Genomic DNA, 22,720 nt, shown 5'->3' on the forward strand with positions numbered 1-22,720 from the left:
GTCTTTAAAATTACTGTTTTCCTCTCTGATATTGTAACTTCCCACAATTTATTAGTCTCTCATTTTCTTATATTGTACTGTATTGTACTGTAATTTCTGTAAATTCTTGTAAAATATTGTGCAATCATAATGCGTTTGTGGAGCTTTTCTCCCCTGGTCTCCACTGAAAATGGGCTCTTTTCCCAGTCGGACTTTCCTGGTCAACAAATGTCAATAAATAAATAAATAAATAAATAAATAACAGAGTGACCTGGGCTTTGGACCACCCCCAGTGATGTACACAGACATGATTTTCTCATGGCAAGAGGGAATATTAGGATTAAATTTGTAATGCAGTTTGCATGTCTCATTTATCGTTGTCTCAGCTGAGCTGTTCATGTGTTTGATGCAATATTTTTGCACATAGATCCAGCAACCACTGCACATATGCATTGAACATGAATCTTTATAAACCTGTTACTTTGTGTAGCAGATTTACAGAGTCTGGGACTGCTACAAACCAGGCGATTCTGATTACTTTAAAAATAACAAGATTGTTCATTGTAATTATAATTCAATAAAATAAAAAATGAAATGGGATTAGGAGTGTCTCCTGTGCTAAGTGTAATAAAACCATCATCATCATCATTATTTTTCTTTCAAAAAAAAAACGACTGTAAAATATTTATTTTCTGCTACACACAAAGCTGTTCCCATCCATCTTACCAAGTCATGTTAATGTTGAACTTTCATCCCACTAATCCTTTGAAACTAGAAATCTGTTAACTTTCCTTAGAATAAACATAAATTTTGTTTCAAACAAATAGTGTACTTGGGTCAAGTGTTATAAAATATTTCAACAGGGATTTCATCATCAGTATATTTTGAAGGACATTTCAGTGTTGTGAATTAAGTCTGATATGGATTTGGCTCTGGCCCAGATTTTTAGCATAGTTACTATGAAACTATAACATAAGACGTAGTAAAACTGCAGTTATATATATAGAACATGGGGATGCCATATAATTTGTGTAAAATAATATTTACTGTACAAATGAAAACTACTAGTACAGTTTAGTTCTTAAATATTGTTGGACTATAGTAAGATTTTGGGGAAAATTCTGAACATCACTACCGTTTTAAGTTTTGACCGGTCTTTCTTGGTGTAGATGCATGTGTGTGTGTGTGTGTGTGTGTGTGTGTGTGTGTGTGTGTGTGTGTGTGTGTGTGTGTGTGTGGTGTATATCTACATATAGATAGAGATATAGATATACACACACACACACACACACACACACACAAACACACACACACACATAAACAAATAGTAAAACGGTCACACAGACAATAGATAAATAGAAATCTCACTATCTGTACTTCCTTTCTCATGACTTGTAGTTTTACTTGCTGAAAAATATCACCATCCTGTATATTATCAGTGGCCCTGGGACTAAATGAAGCCCCATAGCAACCCCGCCCTCTGTCTCCAGTCATGATATGCAGTCTCTAAGTCTGTATGTAATAAGCCTGGTATGTTTCATTGTGATCCTTGTGGGTGTTTTGCCAGCGCAAGTCTCATTTCTTTTATCTGTTGCGCATCTCACCTATTCAGGAGTTTACTAAAAGACAGAATGATCTAGTCCTGAAAGATCAAACTGTAGCCTATACTATTTTACAGAAAATGAGTACATGCTATTGGTAAAAGCAGACATGTTGTGGTAGTGTTACAGAGCAGGGCTATTGCAGTGCTGATCCTTGTAGTGTTTAATGTCCATCAGTATGGCAGAATATTAAATTAGAGTACCACAGTGCACCTTTTTAACAACATGTTTTAAGTATATTTAATTACATGAGATACTCAGGTTCACAGCACTGTGACTCTGACAGTGATAAGCTGTTAAACATTATGAGGCCACTGAATGAAGGCCAAAGACCAAATGCTAACTTCCATTGATTAATAGCTTTTAACCTTTCTCATGATTTCCATGTTATGAGAGGAGACCTCCTGAACTTCAGTCTTTTGGCTGCCTCTTCATAGCAACCATTTTAAAGATTTAATTTGCACCATTGTTGGTCATTATTACTTTCCATTCTTACTTAATACATTTAAAGGTTTTAAATTCTACATTCTTTGAAGGCTGTAAGAACATGCTATGTGAAAAAAATGTGCTTGGAACTTAATTCCTATTCACTATCATCTGTGCCCCCCTAAATATGAACACTTCTGAAAAGAAAAATAAGAAATGCATATTACAACTGAATACAGCAAGTGACTAATTTTCTGCCGTGTTTATTTACACCTACCTGATTCTAATACTAAGCATAAAACTGAAGTATGTAATATTTTCTAGATCATTTCAACTCTAGCCATTTCATCCCAATGTAATACCATAGATACTCTAGTGAGAACCCAGGATTGTATTTATTAATGATTGCCCATGTCCAGGAAGGTTGTTGCCCGTGTCCAGGAAGGTTGTGGGCGCTATCGCCGGTAAGAACTTACGGTGCCCCATCCCCTCATCCAGATTCCTTCATGTGAAGCAGAGCACCTCTATGACACTGGTCAAAAGGTATTTATAGTATTACATCGGAATGAAACGGCTAGGCTTGAAGTGACCTCTGGGTCGATAGCCTAGTAACCTCCTTTGATATTATGACCCACTGCTGTGGTGTAAATCTACAGATATCAGTCCTATTTTATATTCCAGAAAGTCATCTAAAGATTACTAAGCAACAAATTATTTGTAGTAGCAGTGAACCATGAACAGTGATTGTGAGCGTGTGTGAGGGCATAAAGGCCAAAAGATGTAAGGGGATCTAACTAAGGAAAACCACCAGGATATGATGAGTATTCTTCAGAAGTGTATCTTTATTCCTTATTAGAATATAAGCATATGCTTAAGAAGATGAACACTCCCTTAGCTGGGATGTTAAAATATCTTTATCAAATACCAGAAATGACATTTTAGTTTGTTAGGATATTTCAGCCCAGATAAGAGCTGCTCAGAGACAAGACATTAATATATATAATTCTATAGTTTTAGATGGATGAAAGTCCAAAAATAACATAAAAGTACAAGACTTTAACTAAGGCAACTGGTTTCAGGATCTAAGCCAGGAAGGGAGTGGAACTAAGTCATGAAGGGAAAATGAGAAATAAAAGGGAAGTAAATAGTGTGGGAAGAAATAACCAGGGAATTGTTATGTCTAGGCTTGTATAGGCCCTAGGGCCGATAGCCTAGTACCAACCTATGAATACATTCTTCATAACTAAAAGCAAGAGAAGGAAGAGTACACGACTGCCTGAAGGGAAAGTGAAGTTAAGACAGAGAAAATAAAGTATTGGTTTTAAAGAACAGGTAATGCCAAAAATATGCATTATTAAAGGGTGTTTTGCATTAAAATGAAATATGCTAGTGGAGGGGTAAAATAGAAGTGAATATTGTTAGGCGAGTGTAAGTCTAGTTTATGAACTCTTATTTATGGTATTTCTATCCTCCCACAACTATATATTACAGTACTGGCTGCTGCCATCCCAAGCTGCAAGTTTTGAGAAAAAAATCATAAAGATATATACAAGTATAACTGGCTGAATACGTTATTGTTTTGTAAAATTAAAAAAAAAATCCTACATGTCTGAACATGCAGGCAAGGGCTGTATTTCTACAATGTGCCACCCAGAGGTAAAATTCCTGACAGTTGTGCAAGAATTAATATCTGTGTGCCTCTACTCAGAACATAGACCAAAGAGTCGATCTATTTATAGTTTGAAATTGACTACTAGACTCTAAGCAGACATTATGGATGATGTCAATAAAGTAAAAAAAAATATGTAGTAGAGTTCTAACACAGAGAAGACATGATGTAGTGTATCTAACTGTAAAGGTATTGATATTAAGGAGTCTGGTTTATAAGGTTTTAAGATGGAATGGATGGGAACTACTGCTACACACTGTAATAAATAGATGTATAGATACTGAATTAGGACCAAGAAAGGAATAAAAGTTACTGTTGGACTGTGGATAAAGTAAAATGCAGTTGTCATTTAGTAAAATATTACAAGAATGAATAATTCCTTGCTTAGAGTCATAGTTTATCTTAATATATTGGAGTAGTAAACTGGATGGCAAAAACATGCTAAGAATAGAAACTACAATTCAAGCAGATGATTTTGAAGCCATGACCTGCAACACAAGACTGAGAATGCCATAAATGTCAGCCAGGTGTTGTGCAAAAAAGAAGACAGTTATCCATCAAATAGCTGGCTAGAATAATGTGTGACAACTACCGTGTTACCTTTGAAGAAGTATTATGCATCAGAAAATACAGTCTTGTGCTCACAAAACTGCATTACACTTAAAATGATATTCTGTGTCTAGGAGAATTTATAACTAGAGCTTTATGATCCTAAGAAGAAGGAGATATGGAGTTGAGGTGGAAAATACCAATAATCAACAGAGTCATTTGCTATATGGATCTAATTGACAAGGATATAGGGAATCTCCAAACTCTGGATCCCACACAATTTGGTTTTGTGAAGGGTAGATCATGCCTGCTCAACTTGGTCGACTTCTTTGAGTCAGTCACTAGAGCTGTGGATAAAGGCAAGGTGGTTCATACAGCCTACCTTGATCTGGCCATGGCCTTTGATACCATTCCCCATTCAGGAATCATAGAAAAACTCACTAAGCTAGGCATAAACCCCTATATCACTAGGTGGGTTGCAAACTGGCCCACAGATAGAACCCACAGTGTGAAAGTAGCTGACTCCAAGTCAGACTGTCGATTAGTCATGAGTGGAGTCCCACAGGGTTCGGTCCTGGGTCCTTTCCTCTTTGGTATCTACTTATCAGAAGTCCAGGCCAACACAAAGGGACTCTGGCTGACAAAGTTTGCAGATGATTGCAAGTTGGGAGCTATTATTAACTCTCCAAGTGATGTTGACATCCTACAGAAAGGCCTCACTGAGACTAACGACTGGTGTCAGAACGATGGCTTTAAGCTTAATGCCAAAACGTGTCATCATCCCCTTTGGGAGAAACATGGTTCCCATGAATTACCACATCGATGGTAGTCCACTGAACACAGAAGATGTTATAAGAGATCTGGGAACACAGGCTGACAGCAACCTCTCTTTTGACCACCATATTGCCACTGTGGTTAGAAAGTCCTTCTATGTGGCACATCTCATTACTAAGGGTTTTGCATCCAGGAAACAATAGGTCATTGTCTCCCTCTACTCTTCCCTCATTAGACCAGTCATTGAGTACAATGCCCCATTTGGCATGTACCTTACTTGACACCTACAACAACTGGAGAGGCTACAAAAGTACCTCACAAAGAGGATCTTAGGCCTTAAACACTTGCTCTATATGGACAGACTCAAAAAACTCCAACTATTCTCCATCTCATATCATCTACTTAGAGGTGATCTCTGCTTGACCTCAAAGCCATGTCTGACACAGCTCTGTTAGAAATGCTACATCTAAAGAAATCCCAATCTCTCCATACCACATGGTCCAGAGACCTCAAGCTCATTACCACAATCAACAGAACATGCTGGAGGGACAGGTTCATAACCCAGAGACTGCTCATGCTATGGAATAAACTTCCCGTACATGTCAAACAGAGCACCTCAGTGGCCTTCTTCAAGAGAAATCTTGATGAGTGGATGGGAAATAGAAAATTCACCCCGGGGATCACTCCATTGGCTCTACTCGACAGAGGCACTGGGAACTAAGGTCAGGTGTCACGATGCTAGGGTAATCCTATGGGCTAGGCTTGTAAAGGCTCCAGGGCCATTAGCCTAGTACACACCTATGAACCTATATGATATTACTGCTGTTCCTGTCTTTGTAATCAAGCTGGACATGTAAGCCTGTGGAGAAGTGGCAGCTAGTGACTTCAGTTAAAGGAGGAGGCTGCAGGATCAAACTGAATGGGTGAGGCTAGATAGACTGGGGTGGGACTAGATTATGGCAGGTCAATGACTGTTTAACTGTGATTAAAAACTGATGTCTGTAAATTTCCTTTAGAGATTGCTTCAGTACCCATTTATTATAGTCACTTTATTGACAGTGTATACCCTTAGCTAGTTGTGATAGAATAAAATACAAAAAAATTATAATAGTAATAATAATCACAGTAATGTACTTTAGATTGCTTTACTCTGACAACACACAAGCTGTGACAAGTCATGTGAGCAACTGTTTAACTGCCATCAGTCAACAGCTGAGGTTAGTCATTTTCATCCACAGCCTACTTCCACATGATCAATTGCAGCTACTTTATTAACTATGTACACCATTGATGTCTGCTTGTGATCAAATTAATTTATCAATATATAAATAATGGGTTTATCTATGTGCAATGCACCAATTTCAAACTCTGCGGTCACTCAACACGAGGGAAATGCTAAAATTCCTGAAAGCACTCACTTGGCTTTCACAATGCGATATGAAATTAAATTTTTGAACTGAAACTGCTCTGTGGAAAAAACACTATTGACCCATAATATAATCTAAATAATGGTTACAACAATATATTTCAGCACATTGTTCTCAGACACATACAGTGCGACCCATGCGGCATCCCACTCATAGACTTATTTCTGGTTGCTAATAGGGTTGTGCGGAAGTATCACAGCCATTTCAATCCACCTATCTACAAACATGCACATACATACACATACACATAGTCATTCCACAATCTTCAAACACAAAACAGGGCCCTCCTCACCCGATCCCAATTTCAGACATGCTCATCCAGTTACTTCCCCCATGTACATATTGGTTGCAGACAAGTTAATGACTGTGTACACCTCAGAAGTTGGACTGTGAACAAATGAATAAATGCATATATAAAAAATAGCCACCAAAATAATGTGATTCATCTCATTGCTGTCAGGCACATAAACTACAGTCCATTTCAACGTACCTCCTGACAAACAGACAGACAGATAGGCACATACACAGAAATGTGCACACCAGTTGCATCTGCTTTATTGACTTTGTATATTTGTCTGACTGTGGCCAAATGAATGAACAAATAAATAATAGCTACAGCAAAGTATTTCAGCCTGTTGCTGACAAAAGCATATAGTGCAGCCCACTTCGCATGCTCGCACACACACACACACACACACACACACACACACACACACACACACACACACACACACACACACACACACACACACACAAGCATACATATACACACAGAGTATCAACAATGCAGACTACTGTACAAACTGGCTGACAGCAGTACCTTGAGCCACTGTGGACAAATTACTATTAAATTTAAAACACTTATTTAATAATAATAATAATAATAATAATAATAATAATAATAATAATCATAAAACACTTTTCTGCCATGCTTTCCTGTCTGCCATCTGCAAGTTCATTCATTTTTGCCCCCAGGTATATCATGTACCTGTCATCTGATATGGCCCAAGCCAACAGTAAAGGCTGCTAACTGCTTCATCTGTCACCTGTAACATCACCCAGTGAAATGCAATTTTACCCTTCCTGAATCATTAGGATGACCTGTAATAAGATATAATTGCCTTATTTTCTGCGGGGCTGTACTGGGATGGTTTCCTTCCCACATGTCGAAACTAACTCAGAGAACTGCTCCAATAGTTGTTAGCTCTTTTTCCTACTCATTAACCAATGGAGTGCCACAAGGTTCCATTCCGGATATGCTTCTGTTGGGAAATGCTATCCAATGGAGAGATTTACAGTATCATTACTATGTTGATAACACAGCTATACCTGTGTTTCACCTGAGAATTTATGGATGCCATAAATAAGTTAGCCTTAGGCTTAAAGTGCATTCATACTTGGATGGTCAATAATATATTAAAGGTCAACATTTTCAAGGCAGTTTTCATGGCTGTATGTGTCACTATCTGGAATTTGTCTACATCAGTGTTGTCCCATATTATTATTTATAGTGATGATAAACCAGACTTTGCATCAAGGGTGCTGAATGTATGAGCGATTATTGTTGACTGTCTGACTCTTAGTATTCTGTTAATTACTGATGACTGCCTGACCCTTAGCATTCTGTTAATATTCCCTGCTGGACGTCTGAGTAACATTGCCTTTCTAAAGCATTTATACCACCAGTGGATTTTCCAGCAGCAGTGCATGCCTTTGTTTCCTCCTACTGAGACTACTGCCATGCCCTGTGCCTGCAAATTCCTGATTCAGAGCTTCTCACATGCAGATTGTGCAGAGCTTACAGCTCTGTTACTGAATGGTGGTATTCTAATAGAATCATATTATTTCTTCACTAACACTTTTAAATTCCAACACCTAGTGGCAAAGATAATGTGTAAACATTGGACTTACATGTACTAGGTCCAAGACTGCTGTTTCTTGGAGCATTCCTTTTCTGCAAAGTGTGGTAATAATGGAGTTTGCGGGGTACAGCTCCTTACACTGGGGTACAGGGAGGACTACTCCCTTGTAAAAATATATTTAAGAGATTACAGTGATTGCTGATATTTGCTATTCTTCTTTGCTTCTGTGGCTATTTTCTCTGTAATTCCATGAGTTGTAATTATAGGCCTTAGAATTTGGATAGGGAGTTATAGGTCTTAGAATTTGGATAGGGAGCACATTTTCTTATTGTCTGCACTGGGTGGCATTTGTTCTCTCCTTATATTGATTAAGTAGCTTGGAGCTGTTGGAAGGTTTAAAGGGGCAGACTGCATCCTCTGTTAATTGTTGCTTGACTTTTTGATGTATCTTTGGAACCTTTTTCCTTTGTGGTTGAGAATATTTCCTATGCTCACCAGATTTAAACCATCTGACAAGACTTATTTGTTTAATCTTGCTTTTGAAGTTTAACCTTTGCCTTTTTTTTCTACAGCACATATCATTTTGTCATTTTACTTTGTTATAATTGCCAGTATTGTTTTCTCATTGTTATAGTTATTTGTTTTACTGTTTTATTTGAGTATTTACTTTTATTTGCTGTTATGTTTATACATTTTATATTACTGTTATTTAGCTTGTGTAACAAAATAAACCTAAATTTGAAATTGACTAAAATTTCATCAGTAGGCTTTTGAATAACACTTGCAAAAATTGGAAACTTAATATTGTTATTGCGTCATATTTCCTAGACATTTTTAAAACATTGTGCAGAGTGCTTTTTAAATGTCTATTAAGTCTTCTAAAATCTGGAAATTTATATGTTTTCAGTTTTACTCCCAAAATTGCTTGCAATAAACCACACACTTAGTAAAATATGGAACTGATTATTTCCATTAAAATAGTCAATAAAATTGTTGGAGATGGAGACTAAATGGCAACACGAAATAAAGAATTAGGGCTGTGAAGAAATCATGTTATTTTCACTGGGTAAATGCTAATTAGCTTGTTTACAGGAAAGACTCGATCATCTTGACTGGATATAATGCTGAACTTTAAACATCTTTAATGGAATTCTCAGCATTTTTAACAGTATACTCACACCAAGCCAAGAACTTATGTATCCATTTAAAACTTGCTGTCTTGAAGAAATCATTGTTCCTTACTAACTACAGAGCTCACCGAGTAGTGGGCTGAGTACTGAAGGAGCCAACAAGGTTGTGAGAGGAGAGGAAAGAAAAGTCAGCGGCACTTGCTTTTTTTATATGTTTGGGGAGAGACACAGTCTGTTTATATACCCTGCTGGAGATCAGAGATGTATTGAGAAACATCTGCTTTTAAATGAGGAAGGGGTCATATGCAGGCTCACATCACTTTTGGAAATGAGTAACAACTTTGTGCTATGTGCATTACATACCCACATTTTAAAGTCTTTAGGCACCAGTGAAACCTGCAGCTGCTGGGGTCCCACAAACAAAGCAAGTTATCTTATTCTGAAATGTTGTTACATGTTTGTCAAACCAAAAGCTAGTACAACAATCTTGTGTACTTAATATACAAGGTGGGTAATAATATCACTTAAGATGACAAATTCTAAGGACTAGTACCACTTCTACTCTTTTTAAATTCAAAGATATCTCTGGTTGTGTTAACAGGTTTGTCGAGTAGCAGGCTTCATAATGTCACTAAATTTTTTACTGACAAGAGTGCCCTTCACTTAGTTAACTCTTGTTGCTGGGCATTCTCTCTACTAAAACTAACATCATAGCTAGCTTTATGTACCCACAATACTCATGGCTGCAGAGGGTCCCCTATTCAGCTTTGATTCTGTTGGGGCTCCACAAAAGCTGCTACTGGTTGGGGGAAAATGAGGTAAAATAAACATAATTAATTCTTTAAATACTTATTTTATCCTAGACAGGGTTGTGATATGACTTTTTAGGATAAAGGTAGTTGTCAGTGAATGATCAGGAGTAGGGTATGCTTTAGAGATCGGCAGCCCAGAGTGACTAATCCCAGTGCTTAACTGGGATTTTAAGAAGAATAGATGTTACTGATGAATGATTTTCTGTTTCAGGGAGTTTTATAAATACTGCTAGGATACCAGATACTATAACTCTTAAGTTCTTTGTTCAAGGATTCTGGGCAAAGTCAAAAATTATGGCAACATAAAGGCTCAAAATCAAGACCACATTTTAAATATTATTATAATTTACTTAAAAAGTTAACAGAATAACACATTTTTCTTCAATATGCATTTTTGGACAATAAGAAGTATAAAACTCTAATATCTGCTACTATTAACTATCTTTTGATCCTAATGATTTACCAGCAAATCAATAACCTTACAAGAGACTGGGCAAAGATATCAGGCAAAATAAGGAACATTGTATGAAACCAAGTGACAGGTATGCATTACTCCTGATTACTGCTAAACAATAGCCATTGATCTGACATGGCAGTACTAGAGGGACAGTAAAATAAACCTTAAAAAGGTCACAGTATACTCAAATCAAGGGGTGGCGTAAGCCATACAGAATCGGGCTAGGATTATTATTGCCCCAGGGCAGATAGTCTAGTATGAACCTATGAACCTATGAACACAATGTAGCACCGATTGCTGAAATCAGTGTATAACTAGTATTGATATGGCATATTTGTGTCTGTGTTGAGCGAGGGGCTGTACTCTAAGATTATCAGTCTGCAAATCTTTCACAAACATCATCATTCTATCACAAACATCATCAGCACTGCCATTATGCTTGTGTATATGTGGTGGTGGTGGTGAGGGGGGCTTGGCTGATGTCTGTTGAAGTGTAACAAGTTGACCATAATGTCTTTCCTTTACCATCACAAATATAAATCTTACATATGATAGGTGGCTATCTTTAGTGGTTTGAGAGTAAGATGATGTGAGTGAGTGCCACTGCTTATTGCCACATTGGCATGGTGAGTAACATCATCATTTCACAGTGCTTTACTCTGGATGAATTCTTGGCTGTGGCTTTATCTGTGTGGAGTCTGCATGCCCTCCGTGTGTGTGTGTGTGTGTGTGTGTGTGTGTGTGTGTGTGTGTGTGTGTGTGTGTGTGTGTGTGTGTGTGTATGTGTGCATATGTGGGTGTGTATGTGGGTGTCTGGGTGTCTATTCATGCACTCTGGTTTCCTCTAGCATCTGAAAGACACATAGAATGTGAAGCGACATTCCTCCATTTCCCTAGAAGATGAACATGCAGTGCATGTGACTGTAAAACATGCCACTGATTTTTATCTGTGCACACTCACAAAGATGCTGAGCATGTACATTACTCTTCTGACTTGCAGTTAAAAATGCAGCTAACAAATAAATTATCTCTTGAAAATAAGGCATAAAATGTATAACAGAACATCCAAATATTTAGACATTCTAAGGGTCAGCTGGGGTCCCACACCACCTGTTGTATAAATGAATTTTTACATGGATGTAGTGGTGGCCACTGTCCTAATTCTAAAACTAGCCCTTTTCAGAGGTGTGTACATAAGATTGCTGTAGCTCTTGTGGAAGGCTGGGGATGGTGTGGTCATTACTTCTTTAGTTTTCCTTATAATCACACCTCAGAGGTGTGCATGGAAAGTTATTCTAGCTTAGACAATGGGCAAACTGTACATCAATACCCTGATTGGAGAACAAGCATTCTCCAGCAGGGTATTAATGTATAAGTAATGGCCGCTGAGAAGAATGAATCCACCGCTTCACGGCAGCTTCTCAAGCTGCCGTGGAGCTCAGACTGAGGAAACGGAATGGCTGCCATTATTTTACACTCGCTAAGCAGCATTTTTGCTGTTTAGCGAGTGTAAAATATAAAAAAAAAGAAGACAAAAAGGTACATGTGTGTGTGTTTTTGTCTGTGTGTGAGTGTATGTGTGCATGTCAGTGAGAGTGAGCAAGTCATTATTTTACACCACTAAGCATGGCTTTTGCTGTTTAGCGAGTGTAAAATAAAAAGAGAAAAAAAAAAGAAACTGCAGCGTGTGTGTGAGAATGTATGCATGTATTTAAGTAAGAGAGAGAGAGCGATTGTGTGTGTGTGTGTGTGTGTGTGTGTGTGTGTGTGTGTGTGTGTGTGTGTGTGTGTGTGTGTGTGTGTGTGTGTGTGTGTGTGTGTGTGTGTGTGTGTGTGTGTGTGTGTGAGAGAGAAAGAGAGACAAAGAGATGGATGGAGAGAGTGAGACAGAAAGCAAACGTGATGTATGAGTGAATGTATGTATGTAAGCAGAGGAGACTGCCTGTGACAGAGATCGAGAGAGAGTGAGACTAAATGTGTGTAGGAAAGCAGTTGGAGACTGAGAGATTGAGAAAGAGGGTGAAACAGATCTTGTGTGAGTGAATGTGTGTATGAAAGCAGAGGAGACTGTGTGTATATGTATGTGTGTGAAAGCAGAAGAGACTGTGTATGTGTGTATGGGAGAGAGAATGGGCTGTATGTAAAATTGCTGGGTTTCACTTGCTTATGTTTTTTAAGCACTATATTATTTTTTATATATATGATGTAAAATCCATCCTCCAACACCATTAACATATACTACAGCAAGTTTGAAACAGTAGGCGGAGGAACTATTTTACATTAAAAATATATATAAAAAATAATATAGTACCTACACAAATAAATAAGCAAGTAAAACACAACAATTTTACAGTGAGACCATTGTCTAAGCACAATAATGTCCTCCAGGGTGTGTATTAATGTGTAATTAATGCCCTTCCAAGGGTGTAGAGGCCCTCCGCCTTGACAGGCATTATTGCTTGCTTGTACTGGAGTTGGGGACAATGTAGTCATTGTTTCTTTGACATTTCTAACAGACATCAGACATGTCTGAAGGTTACTATAGCTTATGTAGAGATATTGCAGTATCTAGGAGCAACAAGTTGGAATAAATTTCTGTGATCACTATGAGCTGTCAGGCAAATGAAGGTAACCCAATATATATATATATATATATATATATATATATATATATATATATATATATATATATATATATATATATATATATATATATATATATATAGGTGTGAGTGCGTGCATGTGTGTGCCTTCTGTGAAAGGTTGGTGCTGGGCTAGCAACTCAACACTGTAAAACTCCACTGGCAATCATGAGTGGAGAGGTGATCTGCTGTGGTAACCCCTAAACGGGAAAAGCCGAAAAAAGAAGAAGATATATATATATATATATATATATATATATATATATATATATATATGTATATTTATGCATAGCATGCCTCCACACCTCTTAACTCTACTCCTCAAAGGCAGCCACCTGTATACATGCTGGATAGGTAGTTGTGACGAAAGTGGAAAAATAGTGATCACAGTAAAATGCATATATATATATATATATATATATATATATATATATATACATACATACATATATACATACATAGATATATACATACATACATACATACATGCATACATACATACATAAACTGCTGTCTTCACTGTCTTCTCTTCACAACAGCATAGTTTCAAACCAAGATTTTACAGAATAGTACAGAGAGATGGAACCCTAACTGTGACCCAGGTGATGAGGGTTCAATTAATGGGCCTGAAACTAGAGAAGCCAAGCAGTGAGGGAGTAGAGTGAAAGGTCAAAGCTCACTTGCCTCTCCTGGGAGGAACAGTGTGGTTGCATGCACTCAAAGAAAAATGGAGGGGGGTGCAAACTCTATGGTAGAGCCAGGTGATACAACTGCTCATTCTGCTGGGGAGGTGCAATGCTGCTTAAAGGAAGAGCCCCTTGCAGAAGTGAAGAGATGCACTTCACAGCCATCCTCTCCTTGGTGGCTCACACAAAATTTTAGGACTGGGGGGGGGACAAAAAATGTGAACCTCCCTTAATGACTGTATAAATGATAGCCCCTCCAAATCATCCCTTGCCCCACTGATGGGTAATGAAAGGGCTGATTGACTGGAAGGGGGCTGATGTTTGATAGACAGTGGGAGTAGAAAGCACGCACACACACACACACACACACACACACACACACACACACACACACACACACACACACACACACACACACAAAGAGATTTAACACAACTACCACGCTTTTTTCCAACCAAAAATATTATTTACAAAACAAATGGATGGTGGTTAATTTACTGATTTAATGAAAGCATTTGATGACGTAGGGCATTCCCTCTTCCTTCACCTACAGCTCAGCATTAGGTTCTCTCCAGAATCCTTTGTATGATTTAGCAACTGTTTCAAAAATAGCAAAATTTCCGTTCCTGTTTTAAACATTTTCCACTTCACACCTGTGCATTCAGAAGCCCACCTGGCATTCACCACTGTGTCCAGTTTGGGACCTATTCTCTTCTCCCCTTTTCATCAAAAACTCCCCTCTGCATTTCTCCATCTAAGCACCATTCTCTGTGCTAATGACTTACTTATCCTAGCTCTCTACAGCATTCAGAAGTGGCATTGTGGACTGATTTGTTTTAGATATTCTCCTTCTCTGGGTTGTCAAACTATAAGCTAGCAGTCTATTACAGTAATACAAACTCTGAGGTCTTTAGGATCCATCAAAGGCTGTCACTTTTCTCCTAGAATCATTGACTCACATGAAACTGACCTCCTGACCAATCACACATAAATAACATGGGGTCACTCTCAGTTTTTCACTCATTTTTCACATTCGTACTGACCTAGTACCAAATTAAGCTCTGAAACACTTACATACTATTTTCAGGTTAATCAACAGCCTTAATTGGGAAGCCATGAAACCTATAGCAATGAATGTTCTTCATAAATCACTGCTGCAGTAGCCTTAGTTATATGGATTATATCCTGTCGAGGATATAAAAGCTGGCCAGTCTTCCAAAAACTTTTGACCCCCCCCTCCCAAGGCCAGTGTCTTGAGCCTCTGTGTGGAAAAAACAGTGCTCTTCTGGGCTTTAGCAGATTGTTGGTTGGCTCCTGTCTTCCATTGCTTATATCTCACTGGTGTTACAATATTTGTGTGAGTAACTATCATCTGTCCTATCTTAATCCTCTAGCAATGTGGATTTGTTGGCCACTTTATTATATCTGCTCATGGTACCTCTTCTTTCTTCTTAGGTTTTGTTCAAGCTCCTCTTGAAGGAGTTTTACTTTTAAGACCACTGAGAATGCAAGTGGCACCTTGTTGGGATTTTGTATTTGTGCTGGAAAAGTTAAATTTCTCTCCTTTTGAATCATTTCATCAGGCTGTGTTTTAGTTTCATGATTTGGAAGACTGTTTTTTTTATTGCCCTGACATTTGAGTTGCAAGCTGTAGTAGTGGGTGATCCCTATTTGGATTTCCATAGAGATAGGGTTTCTTTAAAATCAAATCCCTCATTCATGCCAGTAGTAGTTTTGGTGTTTATTTGGAATGAAGCCATCATCTTCCTTTTACTTCTTCCTGAATCTTAAAGCCAGGGAGAAAAGATTATCTATACTCTGGATGTGCACTGGCAACTCAGGTATTATCTTGACAGAACTAAGCCTTTTAGGAAAGTTATAGAGCTGTGTATTTTCTATGATAGATCAAGATAGGGTGACTGGCATTAAAGCAGATACATTCTAGATGATTGAATAATGATTGAACATCAGGATTCTGATGTTCGAGGTTTTGAATTTTTGAAATTACAAAGTGGACCCCTGTACATATATGTACAAAGAACTGCTAACTGGATTCCTTTTCCAGGTGCAGGACAGACTTTGCTAGGACCATTTTTCTGGGGCTCCTAGATCCTAATCTTTCTTCCTTCCAAAAGTTTACACACCCCTGTTAAAATACCAGGTTTTTGTGATATAAAAATAATGAGACCGCGATAGATCATTTCAAAACTTTTCCCATCTTTAATGTGACCTATAATCTGTACAATTCAATTGAAAAACAAACAAATCTGTTAGGGGAAAAAATATAAAAAATAAAAAATGTACAATACGGTGGTTGCATAAGTGTGCTCACCCTTAAACTAATACTTTGTTAAAGCACCTGTTGATTTAATTACAACATTCAGTCTTCTTGGATTGGAGTCTATCAGCAGGGTACATTGTGACTTGGCAATATTTGCCCACTCTTCCTTGGAAAAGTGCTCCAAATCTGTCAGATTGTGAGGGCATCTCTTGTGTACTGCCCTATTCAGGTCACCCCACAAATTTTCTATTGGATTTAGGTCTGGGCTCTGGCTGGGCCATTCCAAAACTTTAATTTTCTTCTGGTGAAGCCATTCTTTTGCTGATTTGGATGTATGCTTGGGGTCATTGTCATGTTGAAAGGTGAAATTCCTCTTCATCTTCAGCTTTCTAGCAGACGCCTGAAGGTTTTGAGACAAAAGTGACTGGTATTTGGGACTGTTCATAATTCCCTCCACCTTGACTAAAGTTCTAGCTGAAGAAAAGCAACCCCAAAGTATGATACTGCCACCACCATCCTTCACCATGGAGATGGTGTTCTTTGGGTGATGCGAAGTGTTGTTTTTGCACCAAATGTACCTTTTGGAATTGTGGCCAAAAGTTCAACCTTGGTCTCATCAGACCATGACACATTTTCCCACATGCTTTTGGGAGACTTGATGTATTGTTTTGCAAATTTTATCTGGGTCTGGATGTTTTTTCTGTGCAAGAAAAGGCTTCTGTCTTGCATCTCTACCCCATAGTCCAGACATATAGAGAATACGGGAGATTGTTGTCATATGTAGTACACAACCAGTACTTGCCAGAAATTTCTGCAGATCCTTCAGTGTTGCTGTAGGTCTCTTGGCAGCATCCCTGACCAGTTTTCATCATGTATTTTCATCAATTTTGGAGGGATGTCCAGTTTTTTGCAACATCACTGTTGTCTCATATTTTCTCCACTTTTTGATGACTGTCTTCACTGTGTTCCATGGTATATCCAATGCTGTGGAAATTTTTTTGTACCCTTCTCCTGACTGATACCTTTCAATAATGAGATCCCTTTGATGGTTTGTAAGCTGTCTGCGAACCATGGCTTTTGCTATAGCAGGCAACTGAGTAAATGTCAGGAAAATCCTGCTAGCACAGGCAAACTTTATTTGGGGTTAATCAGAGTCTCTTTAATTGATGGCAGGTGTGTACCCAAGAAGACTGAATGCTGTAATTAAATCAAAAGGTGCTTCAACAAAGTATTAGTTTAAGGGTGTCCACATACAACAAAGCATTTGTTTATGGGTGTGCAGACTTATACAACCAGCGTATTGTACGTTTTTAATTTTTTTATATTTTTCCCCTAACAGATTTGTTTGTTTTTCAATTGAATTGTACAGGTTATAGGTCACATTAAAGGTGGGAAAAGTTTTAAAATGATTTATTGTGGTCTCATTTTTTATATTACAAAAACCTGGCATTTTAACAGGGGGGGGTGTAAATGTTTTATATCTACTGCAGATTCCATTATCTATGCATTGTCTGACTCAGACACCTACCACATTTATTTATTATATTAAAACTGAATTTAAATAATGGTTCTTTTTCTGAGTACCTATCATCAGTTGTTAAAAATGTTAAACCTGTCACTTTCCAAAAGTCATCATTCATAATTTATTGATGGGGTCAGCCCCAATAGGCTAGTAGTCTCTTCTCAGGGGGCTACTTATACAGCTAGGGAATTTTAGCCAGAGCACGTGGGAACTCCTCTTACTCTTTTTGGTAGATGTCATGAGACTTTGTACATCCACCTGAGCTGCTATCATCTCAGGCAGAAGGAGCTTTGGTTTATTGTGTCATTTAAAGGATGACACACTCAGGCAGCACCCCTTTATACTGCATTATAATGCCAACAATCCATATTCCTGGTGGTCTGCTGACTGCAGGAGTAGAACCTACAGCCTTCTGCACCAAAGGCAAGTGGGCTACCTGTTACACCACTAACACTGCCTTAATTGTTCTTACCCATGAAACAAAGTTTTCACCTTAATAACCAATTTAGAATACTATATATCCAGTCAAAAAATGTAAATAATTAAATAACACAGATAATATATGATGTTAACTGTAACCGGGAAAAGCCGAAGGAGGTAGTAGTAGTAGTTAACTGCCTATTACCTTGAATAGTAACAGCTACTAAAAGTGATAAAGTATACAAGAATCCTATAAGCTATGAATGCATAACCAACAAACATGTCAGTCTCATCAGCCATGCAAGCATATAACTTGCTTTGAGCAGTATTTTTAAATCTGACTGCTTTATCAAAATGTAGCTTTTTATACCCTAGAGGATTAACCCATCAAAACAGACTACTTTAACTGTACCCTAATGCATGCTATGTCACTGAGGGTAAAGTAAACTTGTGTCTCATGATCTCCATGATCACTGCATGGATCAATACAATAATCCACATATTTAATTCAGTCAGAGGTTTCTTTACCACTTTCAATTAAACATGCATATGTGCTGTGTTTCTCTGCATGACACCTAAAGAAAAGAAAAATAAACATCACGTTTTAAACCTGCAGTTTCCTGATGCTTTCTTCACAGCAGCAATGCTTTGTCTAATAAAATGTTCATGTTGTGAGGATGTCCTCACTTCAGTCCCTAATTATGCCATTCTTTGCTCGTTGCCTGACAGCTTTTTCTTCATTTCTTTCTTTCTTTCTTGTTTTTTTTTTTTTTTTTTGAGTATGTGATATCCTTACATGAACATTTAAACTGCTTGTAGCAGTAGCTATGGTTACTAAAAATATGTATGCATCTGCATAAGTGACATGAAGATTTTCCTGAGTCATTTTATATGAGATATAGAAGATGAAAACATTTGTCAGATACTCTGCATTTTCTTGAAATGGTGTGACAACTATTGAATATTGCCATCAAGATTATCAAAATCATAAGCTCTGTTTATATATTTCTGCAAATACATCCAAAATAGTGAATTTCAGGGTGTCAGTAGAAAGTAGGCAGTCCGAATTCTTTATGTGTTTCATGAGTGCATTTGTCTGTGGGTTTCCCCACTGCACCACTAAATGTTGTGTTCCTGGTTGTTTAGTGTTGCTACATTGACCCTGTCTTTGTGATTTCAGGGAACCAGAATTTGTGGGCAATGTTAGTGAGATATAACAGTTTAGAAATAATGTTTATGAAAATGGCATTATTGTGCTCCAAATGAAACATAAAATTAAGATTAAGCTTTGGAGTTTTGAAATCACCACTAGTGAAAAGATGAGGTCCTTCTGAAAGACTTTCTTGTTTCAAATCTTAGTATATCAATAACACTTTTTTTTCTTTCTATGTGCCATTTCTCACCATGCCTGCTGTCTATCAAGCCTCTGCCTATCAGCCAGGCCCATTTGTCACCCACATTATAGGTATCCCACCAGTGATTATGAGCACTGTCTAGAGAAGGCCATTATGCAGGTGGCGTCAGTGGTACTTCATTCCCTCTCTGGCAACCCAGGAATGAAGGAGTTTTTTTTTCTAATATGGGTCCTAACCTCTCCCATAGGCAGGTTGATTACATCTGCTGAGCTGCTCTGATCAATGCTCACTGTCATCTATTCATAGTATTAGATCAGTTTGGTCTGATAACCTGCATTTAGGTTCATAGGTGTTTACTAGGCTAATGACCACAAGGGCTTTTTTAAGCCTAGCCATGCATCCCAAATCTCTGACAAGTTCTGATACCCTTGATAAGTGTAAGCATGGGCCTGGGGGATGAACCATTTACAGGTTATCTGTTTGCATTAGAGACATAGGTGCCAACCCAGGGATGACTTTCCGGTTTCCAATCCAATTGTGGAGGCTGCACTTGAATTAGATTAGAAAGGAAGTCTGAATTACATGGATGGGGAGCCTGTTCTATAGACGGGGTAGTCTCTGGGATACATAGCTACCTCTCCAGCATGCCCTATTTATATCACAGGCAAGTTTTAAATTTTTAGAATGGGTAATTCTGGTAGTGTTTGTTTTGTGGATATACAGGAGGTCCATCAAAGTGGGGTCTGACAATGCCCTGTATGCCAGGCATAGATCTCCCATCAAAAGCTTGTAGAAGACAAAATATAGGGATAGAGCCTTGAGGTGGTCTGCATAGGACATATTACTTACGCCCTGTATTCTTTTAGTGAGGAACCTCAGTAAATGTTCCAGTAGTTGGATATGCCTAGTTAGGTACATACCAAAGGGTACATTTTGCTCAATGATAGATCTGATGAATGCCAAATACAGTGGAACAATCACTTCCTTGGACTTAGATGCCATACCTTTGTTTATAAGCTCCACAACATAGAATGATTTCCTCACCACTGTAGGCTTATTATGGTCAAAGGTTAGATCACTATCTATGTGTGTCCCTAAGTCCATGACGTCAAAGGTAGATCACTATCTATGTGTGTCCCTAAGTCCCTGACTACTGGGGCATCTCTAAGGGGTGTGTTGTCAATATGATAGTTAACTGGGATGGATGACTTCTTAAAGGATACTATTATGCATTTATTGGCATTTAGTTTTAGTCCATGCCTCTGACACCAGTTATTTGTCTGTGTCAGCCCCTCCTGAAGAACATTTGTGTCACTATGAGATTCAATGACGACTCCTAATTTACAATCATCTGCAAATTTAGTCAGCTTATATAATTTATTTAACTTGTTGTTTACTTCTATTTAGTTGCTAATCTTATGTTCATGATCCTTGCGTGGCATATTCTTTGATTCATCATTATGCAGAAGGATAGCTTAGGTCCAGCCTCTTAAGACTATTCATCTATTAGAAATCAGTTGGATTATTCAGTGAGTTCATGGATCGATCAGACCCTGACTGCTCAGTTGAGCATTGTGGGAAGCATTCCACTTGGTACCTGCAGCTTCTCCTCCTTTAGGTCCTTAATACCATTCATTTCAACTCCCATGCCTACTTATCTATTCATTCATGCATCTTTCTATCCCCAATACTGCCACCACCCCATTACCAAAGTAGAATGTTCTTACCTTTTTCTAGCTGAATACTGAAGAATAAACATATTCCAAATCTTGTCCAGATTTGGCGCTGTCTGGTATACCTTTACTTCCTTCATTAGTCACTAATTTTCTTTACTACTTTCTTTTTTCTTGATGTGGCTAAATAATGCTTTTCACACATTTTAATCTCCCTCACACATTTCTTCTCTGTTTCTGTATTGACAATTAACTCTAAATGAACATTCATTTTCATGTTCTGTACATGCTTTTGTTGTATCTTGGTACTCCCAATTTCCTTCTGAGCCACATTTTGCTTTCTTTCTTTGGGCTTCACCAGATATACCTTTTTTTCCCTTTCCTGATTCCCTCAGTTGTTTCTAATAACTTATTTCTTCTGCTCTTTTTACACTACTTTAAGCCTGACCTTGCTGACCTTGCTATCTTTTCATAATCTACTATGCTATAGTCAAACACCTTGAACTTGTAGCTTTGCTCTTTTTTCTGTCATAATAGTGAACCTTATTTTGGAAATGTTAGTATTTACCAGTGTGACACATACTTCTGCTCCATATGCCTGTATGCCTCTGCTTAAAACACAGTATAGTGTCTTCCCTTTCCTGTTTTTCCCTCTGTCACCTCTGATTTTTTTTTGTCTAATGCACTATCTCCACATATCAATTTTCTCTACCAGTCCTTGATGCTGTAAAGTTTTATTCGGTTTCCTTCAAATTGAAATCTCTCATTTTCAATGCACTTTTCTTGCTTCTTCACAAGATAGCCCCCTTCTTTTCCTCTTCCCTACATCTTCCAGGGTTGATAAATTATGCCTTTTCATCATTTCCCCGCTATATACTGTTTGGCCTCATTGCAAAGTAATTGGCATTTCAATGTCCACCTTCATCTCCATACTTCAGTGCTCTTCTGCTTTACTCTTTCTCCTTTTCTAGAATCCAAATATTTTGTTCTTTCCATTATGTAAAACAAACACCCTCAGTCATTTATATAAAATAGAGCAGCCTTGTTTTCCTTTTTTGTCTTGTCTGAAGATTCTAAAAGCTAGTTCTACAATATCTCAGTATCTTTTGCTGTTCACTCACATCTTTGTTATCTCTACAGCATTTGCTTTCCCCTTCTGCTGTTACAGCCTGCAATTCTGCATTTTTTCTGAAGCATCTGGGATTACATATTATCATGGCATCTCACACTCCCTCTCTTCTACTACTCAGTTTTGTTTCTGTTCTTTCCCTATCTTTTAGCGTACACCTTTCTTCTTTATTACTTCCTGCGTGCCTTCCCTGGACCCCTTTTCATTGCTACATTCTGCCGGCAGATCTGTCTTCAGATGTCTGTTTTAACATTGTTGTCTCCTGGTGAATGAGATACACCTGGGGATTCAATAAACTCTCTGTAGGCTTAGTGTGTAGCCCACAT

The sequence above is a fragment of the Protopterus annectens genome, chromosome 3.part1 (assembly GCF_019279795.1).
Source record: "Protopterus annectens isolate FY-2018-M chromosome 3.part1, PAN1.0, whole genome shotgun sequence".
Classification (NCBI taxonomy): domain Eukaryota; kingdom Metazoa; phylum Chordata; order Ceratodontiformes; family Protopteridae; genus Protopterus; species Protopterus annectens.